A 12,500-nucleotide genomic window follows, 5' to 3' on the forward strand; every position below is an offset into this window, starting at 1 on the left:
CTCCTTTCAGCTTCACGGCAGAAACGCCCCTGGTAATCCATGGAGTACCAGGGGAAAGCCTGTAAAATAAGCCCATACACACTTCTAACATGGCCTTTATCACCCTGTTACTGCATTACGATGACACCCATTTGCTTTTGATCTCATTGTCTGCCAACGTACGGAAAAAGCGGGGGGGCATTAAGGGGGGAGAGAGAGAGACATGGAGATTTTCTCAGCCTCTCATTCTTTTTTTTTTTTTTTTTTTAATTGAACATAAATAGTACACGCAAATGTACAAATAAACATGGCAAGGTAGAACTGAATGTCAATGAAACAACCAGGCATGAAGAAGAAAAGGACATAAGGACATTCGTTCTGTATGTAATCAGAAGTTAATAGTGTTAACGGTTTGTGAGAAATTTACATTGCTAGACAAAAAAAGAAATTAAAAGGAAATAATTAAATAAATAGATAGACCAATGAAATTAAAACCGAAAAAAAAAAATGCAAGGGGAATACGACATGTAATTAAGTTGGCGATTCACAAGGAATCTCAGACATCAAACTGTATATTTTTTGTTGTTTATATATAAACATATATAAACAAACATATATTGTTTGTTGTTTATTTTTGGGATATATTGAGGAATATTTAATGGAAAGGAGTCACAATCGCTTTTTGACAATGTCGAAGTGTATAGGTGGCTATAGAATTTAAAGTTTTCATTGGAAATGATAGCCTCATCTGTAATTTCCTTGTTGTTAAGACGGGCTTCCGCTTTGCTCCGCTCCTCCTCTCCTCCGCTCTTCCGCTCCGGGCCCTGGAACTCCCGATCCGCGGGACTTCGGTGAATTCCGGGCCAGTTTTTTTGCTCTTCTGCTCTCCTCCCCTCCTCCGCTTCTTCGCTCCCCCGCTTTGGACCCTGGAACTCTTGAACAGGGCCGGGCTTCTGCCCTCCGCCTCTCCTCTGCTCATCCGCTCCAGGCCCTGGCACTCCCTGTGATCCAGTCATTCGCATGTGCGTGCCCGGAGGTCCGGGAGCTCCACTCAAACGTCCGGGGGGGGTAAGGGTAAGGGGTCCTGTCCCTCTCCCCCCCTCCTCGCCGCCTCTGAGAAGAGAAACATCTCCTCCACTCCTCCGCTCCTCCGCTGCGGAACCAGGTATTACCGATCCGCCGGACTCAGGCGAATTGCAGAAAGGGGTTTTGCCGTCCTCCGCTCCTCCGCTCCTCCGTTTCGGGCCCTGGAACTCCCGAACCGCTGGACACAAGCGAATCACGGTCCGGGCTTCTGCTCTCCTCCGCTCCTCACCTCATCCGCTCCAGGCCCTGGTACTCCGTGTCCGCGGGAACCCCCCCCAACCCACAAAAACAAACTCTCACACACACACAAACACACGCACACACACACACACACACACACACACAAACACACAAACACACACAGACACACCTGAACTCATCATAGCTGTGCTAATAGCATTGGCCGAAACGTTTCCACAACCAAACCAACATTAGCTCATCCACTCATTCACATATGTGTGTGCCCAGAGGTCCGGGAGCTCCAGTCATAAGTCCGGGTGATCTATGTCCGGAGAAGGCTCACATTAGCCGCTCTAAGGGGTCCTGCTGCCCCCCAGCTTCCCGGCCTTTGAGAAGAGACACATAACTCCGCTCTTCCGCTTCTCCGCTATGGGCCCTGGTACTCCCGATCCTCCGAACTCAGGTGAATTGCGTGACGTGCTTCTGCTCTACTATAAGCCCCTACACACTTCGAACACGGCTGTTATCACCCTGTTACTGCATTTCAATGACACCCATTTGCTTTCGATCTCAGTGTCTGCCACCGTACGGAAAAAGCGGGGGGGTGGGGGGTGGGGGGGCATAAGCGCATTCGTGCTGTAAGTAATCAGAAGTTAATAGTGTTAACGGTTTGCGAGAAATTTTTAATGCTAGACAAAAAAAGAAAATTAAAAGGATATAATTAAATAAATAGATAGAAAAATAAAATTAAAAACGAAAAAAAAAAAATTGTGAGGGGAATATAACATGTAATTAAGTTGGCGGTTCACAGGGAATCTCAGACATCAAACTGTTTTTAATTGAACATAAATAGTACACCCAAATATACAAATGTACAAATAAACATAGCAAGGTAGAACTGAATGTCAATGAAACAACCAGGCATGAGGAAGCAACGGACATGAGGACATTTGTTCTGTATGTAATGAGAAGTTAATAGTGTTACAGGTTTGTGAGAAATTTACAGTGCTAGACAAAAAACGAAATTAAAAGGAAATAATTAGATAAATAGATAGACAAATGAAATTAAAACCAAAAAAAAAAAATGCAAGGGGAATACGACATGTAATTAAGTTGGCGATTCACAAGGAATCTCAGACATCAAACTGTATATGTTTTGTTGTTTATATATAAACATATATAAACAAACATATATTGTTTGTTGTTTATTTTTGGGATATATTGAGGAATATTTAATGGAAAGGAGTCACAATCGCTTTTTGACAATGTCGAAGTGTATACGTGGCTATAGAATTTAAAGTTTTCATTAGAAATTATAGCCTCATCTGTAATTTCCTTGTTGTTAAGACGGGCTTAGCTTTGCTCCGCTCCTCCTCTCCTCCGCTCCTCCGCTCTTCCGCTCCGGGCCCTGGAACTCCCGATCCGCGGGACTTCGGTGAATTCCGGGCCAGTTTTTTGCTCTTCTGCTCTCCTCCCCTCCTCCGCTTCTTCGCTCCCCCGCTTTGGACCCTGGAACTCTTGAACAGGGCCGGGCTTCTGCCCTCCGCCTCTCCTCTGCTCATCCGCTCCAGGCCCTGGCACTCCCTGTGATCCAGTCATTCGCATGTGCGTGCCCGGAGGTCCGGGAGCTCCACTCAAACGTCCGGGGGGGATAAGGGTAAGGGGTCCTGCCCCCCCCCCCTCGCCGCCTCTGAGAAGAGAAACATCTCCTCCACTCCTCCGCTCATCCGCTGCGGAACCAGGTACTACCGATCCGCCGGACTCAGGCGAATTGCAGAAAGGGGTTTTGCTGTCCTCCGCTCCTCCGCTCCTCCGCTCCTCCGCTCCTCCGCTCCTCCGCTCCTCCGCTCCTCCGCTCCTCCGTTTCGGGCCCTGGAAAACCCGAACCGCTGGACACAAGCGAATCACGGTCCGGGCTTCTGCTCTCCTCCGCTCCTCACCTCATCCGCTCCAGGCCCTGGTACTCCGTGTCCGCGGGAACCCCCCCCAACCCACAAAAACAAACTCTCACACACACACAAACACACGCACACACACACACACACACACACACACACACAAACACACAAACACACACAGACACACCTGAACTCATCATCGCTGTGCTGATAGCATTGGCCGAAACGTATCCACAACCAAACCAACATTAGCTCATCCAGTCATTCACATATGTGTGTGCCCAGAGGTCCGGGAGCTCCAGTCATAACTCCGGGTGATCTCTGTCCGGAGTAGGCTCACCTTAGCCGGTCTAAGGGGTCCTGCTGCCCCCCAGCTTCCCCGCCTTTGAGAAGAGACACATAACTCCGCTCTTCCGCTTCTCCGCTATGGGCCCTGGTACTCCCGATCCTCCGAACTCAGGTGAATTGCGTGACGTGCTTCTGCTCTCCTATAAGCCCCTACACACTTCGAACACGGCTGTTATCACCCTGTTACTGCATTTCAATGACACCCATTTGCTTTCGATCTCAGTGTCTGCCTCCGTACGGAAAAAGCGGGATGGGTGGGGGGGCATAAGCGCAATCGTGCTGTAAGTAATCAGAAGTTAATAGTGTTAACGGTTTGCGAGAAATTTTTAATGCTAGACAAAAAAAGAAAATTAGAAGGATATAATTAAATAAATAGATAGAAAAATAAAATTAAAAACGAAAAAAAAAAATTGTGAGGGGAATATAACATGTAATTAAGTTGGCGGTTCACAAGGAATCTCAGACATCAAACTGTTTTTAATTGAACATAAATAGTACACCCAAATATACAAATGTACAAATAAACATAGCAAGGTAGAACTGAATGTCAATGAAACAACCAGGGATGAGGAAGCAACGGACATCAGGACATTTGTTCTGTATGTAATGAGAAGTTAATAGTGTTACAGGTTTGTGAGAAATTTACAGTGCGAGACAAAAAAAGAAATTAAAAGGAAGTAATTAAATCAATAGATAGACAAATAAGAAATTAAAACGAAAAAAAAAAAAAAAAATTGCAAGGGGAATGTAACATGTAATCAAGTTGTTTTTTTTTTTTTTTTTTTTTTTTTTTACCAAAAAAAAAAGGAACCTCGGACATGGGTAACTATATTTTTTTGTTTTCGGATTTTTCCATAAGTTTTAAGGATTTTTTTTTTTTTTTTTATATTTCAAAATCGTTTATGAAGACATTAAAATTTGGGGAGCATTTTTGCATTCTGTTCTTGTGAATGAAGAACTTGGCCAGGCCTAAAAGAACATTGACACAGAGTTCATCTGTTATGTTGCTTATAAGTAAACAGAATGTTATATCATCTTTTGAGAAGGAAACTGGTGACGATGGAATGAGAAGGAGAAAAAATATATGGTCAGTGGTTTCAATGTTGTCTTCACAAAATGTACAAATATTATCTTCAAAATTAAAGCGTACCCTCGATAATTCCTTAGATGGGTAGATGTCAGTCATAATTTTGAAGTGGGTCTCTTTTGCCTTGGGGGTATGGGTAGAGTCAGATACATAGTTCGCAGCGTGGCAATCGATTCCTCATCAAATTTATTTAAAATATCCTTTTTTTTTTTTTTGACGTCCAGGGAATAAGTTTCCTGTGAAACATTTCCTAATAAAGGAGTTGCCGCGCTTTCTGTCCACAATTGAGATTCCCTGGAGTGATAGTCGGGGTAACTGTGGTTGTACGGTTCGGTGCGTCATTATATTTTTGGTCAGGAATACAAATTGTCGAGGCAGTGCGTTTCGTAACTTTAGCAACTCTAATATGGGAGGCTTGAATCTGTGTGTAGTACAGAACTGCTCATTGTCCAGAGGACTGCCAGTGTCATCCATCAAGTCAATTATCGACCATATACCTTTCTCAAAGCATTCCTTGTAAAACAGAGGTTTGTTGCCATGCAGTACATATCGATTGTTCCAAACTATTATACTGTGTGGTGAGAAATTGTGTACGTATATCATTTTCCAGTATAATAATATTTGTTTATGGAACTCTGAACATTTGACAGGAATCTTGTTGATATCCAAGTCAGAGATAAGCAGAAGACTCAGGCCGCCGACTTTGTTGAATAAGTAGTTTGGAGTACAATACCAGAAAGAACGATGAGGTTTGATCCAGGATTTCAACCAGTTCACCTTCAATGTCCCATTCAAGCAGTCCGACTCTATCACTTTCAGCCCTCCTTCACTTGTTTCTTTCACCATATGTGATTTTTCTTAGATGGTGTGGTCTGTTCCTCCAGATAAAGTTGAAATTGATTTGGTTAACAGATTTTACGAGTTGATTTGGAGCAGCATTGGAATACGCTGGGTATATACATCTGGATAAACACATCCATTTTAGTCAAATATATCCGGCCTAATATTGATAAATCTCTCTGGAGCCATATATTAGAATTAAGCTTTACTTTGATTCAGTTTAGATTCAATGTTCCTGGATTGATTTAACGTTTGGTCCTTGGATAGGAAAATGCTCAAGTATTTTATTTCTGATTTCATAGAAACATCGCTGATTTCCTTTAGTGGCGAGTCATGCAGCGCAAGAAGTTTGCATTTCTTTAAGTTTAATGACAATCCTGAAGCCTTGGAGAATGTTTTGGTTTTTTTCAGCACTTATTGGGACTTGATGTTCATTTTTCAAAACTAAGGTTGTGTCATCTGCCAGCAGGCTAATAACAATTTCTGTCCCCAACATTACTTCTGTCCCACACGTATACACACACACACACACACACACACACACACACACACCTTAATTCCACTCTTTTATATACGCATGTCTGGAGTTCCGGGAGCTCGTTCTCAACGTTCTGGGGATAATCATAGCTGTGCTGATAGCATTGGCCGAAACGTATCCACAACCAAACCGACATTAGCTCATCCACTCATTCACATATGTGTGTGCCCGGAGGTCCGGGAGCTCCAGTCATAAGTCCGGGTGATCTATGTCCGGAGAAGGCTCACATTAGCCGCTCTAAGGGGTCCTGCTGCCCCCCAGCTTCCCGGCCTTTGAGAAGAGACACATAACTCCGCTCTTCCGCTTCTCCGCTATGGGCCCTGGTACTCCCGATCCTCCGAACTCAGGTGAATTGCGTGACGTGCTTCTGCTCTCCTATAAGCCCCTACACACTTCGAACACGGCTGTTATCACCCTGTTACTGCATTTCAATGACACCCATTTGCTTTCGATCTCAGTGTCTGCCTCCGTACGGAAAAAGCGGGATGGGTGGGGGGGCATAAGCGCATTCGTGGTGTAAGTAATCAGAAGTTAATAGTGTTAACGGTTTGCGAGAAATTTTTAATGCTAGACAAAAAAAGAAAATTAAAAGGATATAATTAAATAAATAGATAGAAAAATAAAATTAAAAACGAAAAAAAAAAATTGTGAGGGGAATATAACATGTAATTAAGTTGGCGGTTCACAAGGAATCTCAGACATCAAACTGTTTTTAATTGAACATAAATAGTACACCCAAATATACAGATGTACAAATAAACATAGCAAGGTAGAACTGAATGTCAATGAAACAACCAGGGATGAGGAAGCAACGGACATCAGGACATTTGTTCTGTATGTAATGAGAAGTTAATAGTGTTACAGGTTTGTGAGAAATTTACAGTGCGAGACAAAAAAAGAAATTAAAAGGAAGTAATTAAATCAATAGATAGACAAATAAGAAATTAAAACGAAAAAAAAAAAAAAAAAATTGCAAGGGGAATGTAACATGTAATCAAGTTGTTGTTTTTTTTTTGTTTTTTTTTTTTACCAAAAAAAAAAGGAACCTCGGACATGGGTAACTATATTTTTTAGTTTTCGGATTTTTCCATAAGTTTTAAGGATTTTTTTTTTTTTTTTTTATATTTCAAAATCGTTTATGAAGACATTAAAATTTGGGGAGCATTTTTGCATTCTGTTCTTGTGAATGAAGAACTTGGCCAGGCCTAAAAGAACATTGACACAGAGTTCATCTGTTATGTTGCTTATAAGTAAACAGAATGTTATATCATCTTTTGAGAAGGAAACTGGTGACGATGGAATGAGAAGGAGAAAAAATATATGGTCAGTGGTTTCAATGTTGTCTTCACAAAATGTACAAATATTATCTTCAAAATTAAAGCGTACCCTCGATAATTCCTTAGATGGGTAGATGTCAGTCATAATTTTGAAGTGGGTCTCTTTTGCCTTGGGGGTATGGGTAGAGTCAGATACATGGTTCGCAGCGTGGCAATCGATTCCTCATCAAATTTATTTAAAATATCCTTTTTTTTTTTTTTGACGTCCAGGGAATAAGTTTCCTGTGAAACATTTCCTAATAAAGGAGTTGCCGCGCTTTCTGTCCACAATTGAGATTCCCTGGAGTGATAGTCGGGGTAACTGTGGTTGTACGGTTCGGTGCGTCATTATATTTTTGGTCAGGAATACAAATTGTCGAGGCAGTGCGTTTCGTAACTTTAGCAACTCTAATATGGGAGGCTTGAATCTGTGTGTAGTACAGAACTGCTCATTGTCCAGAGGACTGCCAGTGTCATCCATCAAGTCAATTATCGACCATATACCTTTCTCAAAGCATTCCTTGTAAAACAGAGGTTTGTTGCCATGCAGTACATATCGATTGTTCCAAACTATTATACTGTGTGGTGAGAAATTGTGTACGTATATCATTTTCCAGTATAATAATATTTGTTTATGGAACTCTGAACATTTGACAGGAATCTTGTTGATATCCAAGTCAGAGATAAGCAGAAGACTCAGGCCGCCGACTTTGTTGAATAAGTAGTTTGGAGTACAATACCAGAAAGAACGATGAGGTTTGATCCAGGATTTCAACCAGTTCACCTTCAATGTCCCATTCAAGCAGTCCGACTCTATCACTTTCAGCCCTCCTTCACTTGTTTCTTTCACCATATGTGATTTTTCTTAGATGGTGTGGTCTGTTCCTCCAGATAAAGTTGAAATTGATTTGGTTAACAGATTTTACGAGTTGATTTGGAGCAGCATTGGAATACGCTGGGTATATACATCTGGATAAACACATCCATTTTAGTCAAATATATCCGGCCTAATATTGATAAATCTCTCTGGAGCCATATATTAGAATTAAGCTTTACTTTGATTCAGTTTAGATTCAATGTTCCTGGATTGATTTAACGTTTGGTCCTTGGATAGGAAAATGCTCAAGTATTTTATTTCTGATTTCATGGAAACATCGCTGATTTCCTTTAGTGGCGAGTCATGCAGCGCAAGAAGTTTGCATTTCTTTAAGTTTAATGACAATCCTGAAGCCTTGGAGAATGTTTTGGTTGTTTTCAGCACTTATTGGGACTTGATGTTCATTTTTCAAAACTAAGGTTGTGTCATCTGCCAGCAGGCTAATAACAATTTCTGTCCCCAACATTACTTCTGTCCCACACGTATACACACACACACACACACACACACACACACACACACACACACACACACCTTAATTCCACTCTTTTATATACGCATGTCTGGAGTTCCGGGAGCTCGTTCTCAACGTTCTGGGGATAATCATAGCTGTGCTGATAGCATTGGCCGAAACGTATCCACAACCAAACCAACATTAGCTCATCCACTCATTCACATATGTGTGTGCCCAGAGGTCCGGGAGCTCCAGTCATAAGTCCGGGTGATCTATGTCCGGAGAAGACTCACATTAGCCGGTCTAAGGGGTCCTGCTGCCCCCCAGTTTCCCCGCCTTTGAGAAGAGACACATAACTCCGCTCTTCCGCTTCTCCGCTATGGGCCCTGGTACTCCCGATCCTCCGAACTCAGGTGAATTGCGTGACGTGCTTCTGCTCTCCTATAAGCCCCTACACACTTCGAACACGGCTGTTATCACCCTGTTACTGCATTTCAATGACACCCATTTGCTTTCGATCTCAGTGTCTGCCTCCGTACGGAAAAAGCGGGATGGGTGGGGGGGCATAAGCGCATTCGTGGTGTAAGTAATCAGAAGTTAATAGTGTTAACGGTTTGCGAGAAATTTTTAATTCTAGACAAAAAAAGAAAATTAGAAGGATATAATTAAATAAATAGATAGAAAAATAAAATTAAAAACGAAAAAAAAAAATTGTGAGGGGAATATAACATGTAATTAAGTTGGCGGTTCACAAGGAATCTCAGACATCAAACTGTTTTTAATTGAACATAAATAGTACACCCAAATATACAAATGTACAAATAAACATAGCAAGGTAGAACTGAATGTCAATGAAACAACCAGGGATGAGGAAGCAACGGACATCAGGACATTTGTTCTGTATGTAATGAGAAGTTAATAGTGTTACAGGTTTGTGAGAAATTTACAGTGCGAGACAAAAAAAGAAATTAAAAGGAAGTAATTAAATCAATAGATAGACAAATAAGAAATTAAAACGAAAAAAAAAAAAAAAAAATTGCAAGGGGAATGTAACATGTAATCAAGTTGTTTTTTTTTTTTTGTTTTTTTTTTTTTACCAAAAAAAAAAGGAACCTCGGACATGGGTAACTATATTTTTTAGTTTTTGGATTTTTCCATAAGTTTTAAGGATTTTTTTTTTTTTTTTTTTATATTTCAAAATCGTTTATGAAGACATTAAAATTTGGGGAGCATTTTTGCATTCTGTTCTTGTGAATGAAGAACTTGGCCAGGCCTAAAAGAACATTGACACAGAGTTCATCTGTTATGTTGCTTATAAGTAAACAGAATGTTATATCATCTTTTGAGAAGGAAACTGGTGACGATGGAATGAGAAGGAGAAAAAATATATGGTCAGTGGTTTCAATGTTGTCTTCACAAAATGTACAAATATTATCTTCAAAATTAAAGCGTACCCTCGATAATTCCTTAGATGGGTAGATGTCAGTCATAATTTTGAAGTGGGTCTCTTTTGCCTTGGGGGTATGGGTAGAGTCAGATACATGGTTCGCAGCGTGGCAATCGATTCCTCATCAAATTTATTTAAAATATCCTTTTTTTTTTTTTTGACGTCCAGGGAATAAGTTTCCTGTGAAACATTTCCTAATAAAGGAGTTGCCGCGCTTTCTGTCCACAATTGAGATTCCCTGGAGTGATAGTCGGGGTAGCTGTGGTTGTACGGTTCGGTGCGTCATTATATTTTTGGTCAGGAATACAAATTGTCGAGGCAGTGCGTTTCGTAACTTTAGCAACTCTAATATGGGAGGCTTGAATCTGTGTGTAGTACAGAACTGCTCATTGTCCAGAGGACTGCCAGTGTCATCCATCAAGTCAATTATCGACCATATACCTTTCTCAAAGCATTCCTTGTAAAACAGAGGTTTGTTGCCATGCAGTACATATCGATTGTTCCAAACTATTATACTGTGTGGTGAGAAATTGTGTACGTATATCATTTTCCAGTATAATAATATTTGTTTATGGAACTCTGAACATTTGACAGGAATCTTGTTGATATCCAAGTCAGAGATAAGCAGAAGACTCAGGCCGCCGACTTTGTTGAATAAGTAGTTTGGAGTACAATACCAGAAAGAACGATGAGGTTTGATCCAGGATTTCAACCAGTTCACCTTCAATGTCCCATTCAAGCAGTCCGACTCTATCACTTTCAGCCCTCCTTCACTTGTTTCTTTCACCATATGTGATTTTTCTTAGATGGTGTGGTCTGTTCCTCCAGATAAAGTTGAAATTGATTTGGTTAACAGATTTTACGAGTTGATTTGGAGCAGCATTGGAATACGCTGGGTATATACATCTGGATAAACACATCCATTTTAGTCAAATATATCCGGCCTAATATTGATAAATCTCTCTGGAGCCATATATTAGAATTAAGCTTTACTTTGATTCAGTTTAGATTCAATGTTCCTGGATTGATTTAACGTTTGGTCCTTGGATAGGAAAATGCTCAAGTATTTTATTTCTGATTTCATGGAAACATCGCTGATTTCCTTTAGTGGCGAGTCATGCAGCGCAAGAAGTTTGCATTTCTTTAAGTTTAATGACAATCCTGAAGCCTTGGAGAATGTTTTGGTTGTTTTCGGCACTTATTGGGACTTGATGTTCATTTTTCAAAACTAAGGTTGTGTCATCTGCCAGCAGGCTAATAACAATTTCAGTCCCCAGCACGTCTAACTTTTGGATATCGTTGCTCTTTTCAACATAAACGGCTAGCATTTCGGTAGCAATTATAAATAAATAGGGTGAGATGGGGCAACCTTGGGGGATTCCCACATCAACATGGAAGCTCGGAGTGGTGCCGCTTGGCAGGGTGACACAGCTATGAATATTCTCATAGAGCCCACGGATCACATTCCTGAATATTTAACCAAATCCAAAATGTTCGAGCGTTGCTATGATAAATGGATGTTCGACCGAGTCAAAGGCTTTAGAAAAGTCCAAGAAGGATATGCGGCCATTATCTTCAATGCGATACGCCTCTAAACCCATCGCTCGCCCCGACTCGGGGAATCCTAGAGCCTACTTGCACCCCCGCCCTAACTTAACTCCCTCACTCGTGGAGCTCCCTGAGCTCCACACATCCCGGAGCATCACGCCGACTCATTCACATTTGAATGATTGTCTTTATTTTATGTCCGCTAGATAGAGGCATCCGCACATGCGCATCAGTGGAGCTTCAGGCCGGCTGAGGCATGGACTGAAAATCATAAAGACATGTGTGATGAGCTAAAAGGAAGATAAGCATATTTTTATAATAAATGTAAGAAAGAGAGGGTAATGCAGCCTCAGGGCGGCACTGGCCCGTGTCTCTCCAAGCCTGCCTTTGGGGGGGGGGGGGGCACGGAGCAGTGTCTCCCTGTGCCGGTCCCAAGCCCGGATAAATGCAGAGGGTTGCGTCAGGAGGGGCATCCGGCGTAAAACGTTTGCCAAAACCAAACATGCGAGTCAACCATAACTATACCATACCGGATGGGTCGCGGACCGGGTTAACAACGACCGCCATTGGTACTGATGACCTACAGGGTACTAATGGAAATCGGGCTACTGTGGGTCGAAGAACAAGAAGAAGAAGAAGAGGAGGAGTGCGTGTTCGGAAGCAGAGAGAGAGGAGGAAAGGAAAGAGCCTGGGACTGAGAGTAGGGACTTTGAATATTGGGACTATGACAGGAAAAGGTAGAGAGTTGATGGACACGATGCAGAGAAGGAAGCTGGATATACTGTGTGTCCAGGAGACCAGGTGGAAGGGTAGTAAGGCTAGAAGCTTAGGAGCAGGCTTTAAGTTATACTATTATGGTGCTGACAAGAAGAGAAATGGAGTAGGAGTCATCTTGAAGGAGG

This window comes from Fistularia commersonii, unplaced genomic scaffold (genome assembly GCF_037954325.1).
Source record: "Fistularia commersonii isolate RoL2024-O1a breed Wild unplaced genomic scaffold, RoL_Fcom_v1.0 HiC_scaffold_83, whole genome shotgun sequence".
NCBI lineage: Eukaryota > Metazoa > Chordata > Actinopteri > Syngnathiformes > Fistulariidae > Fistularia > Fistularia commersonii.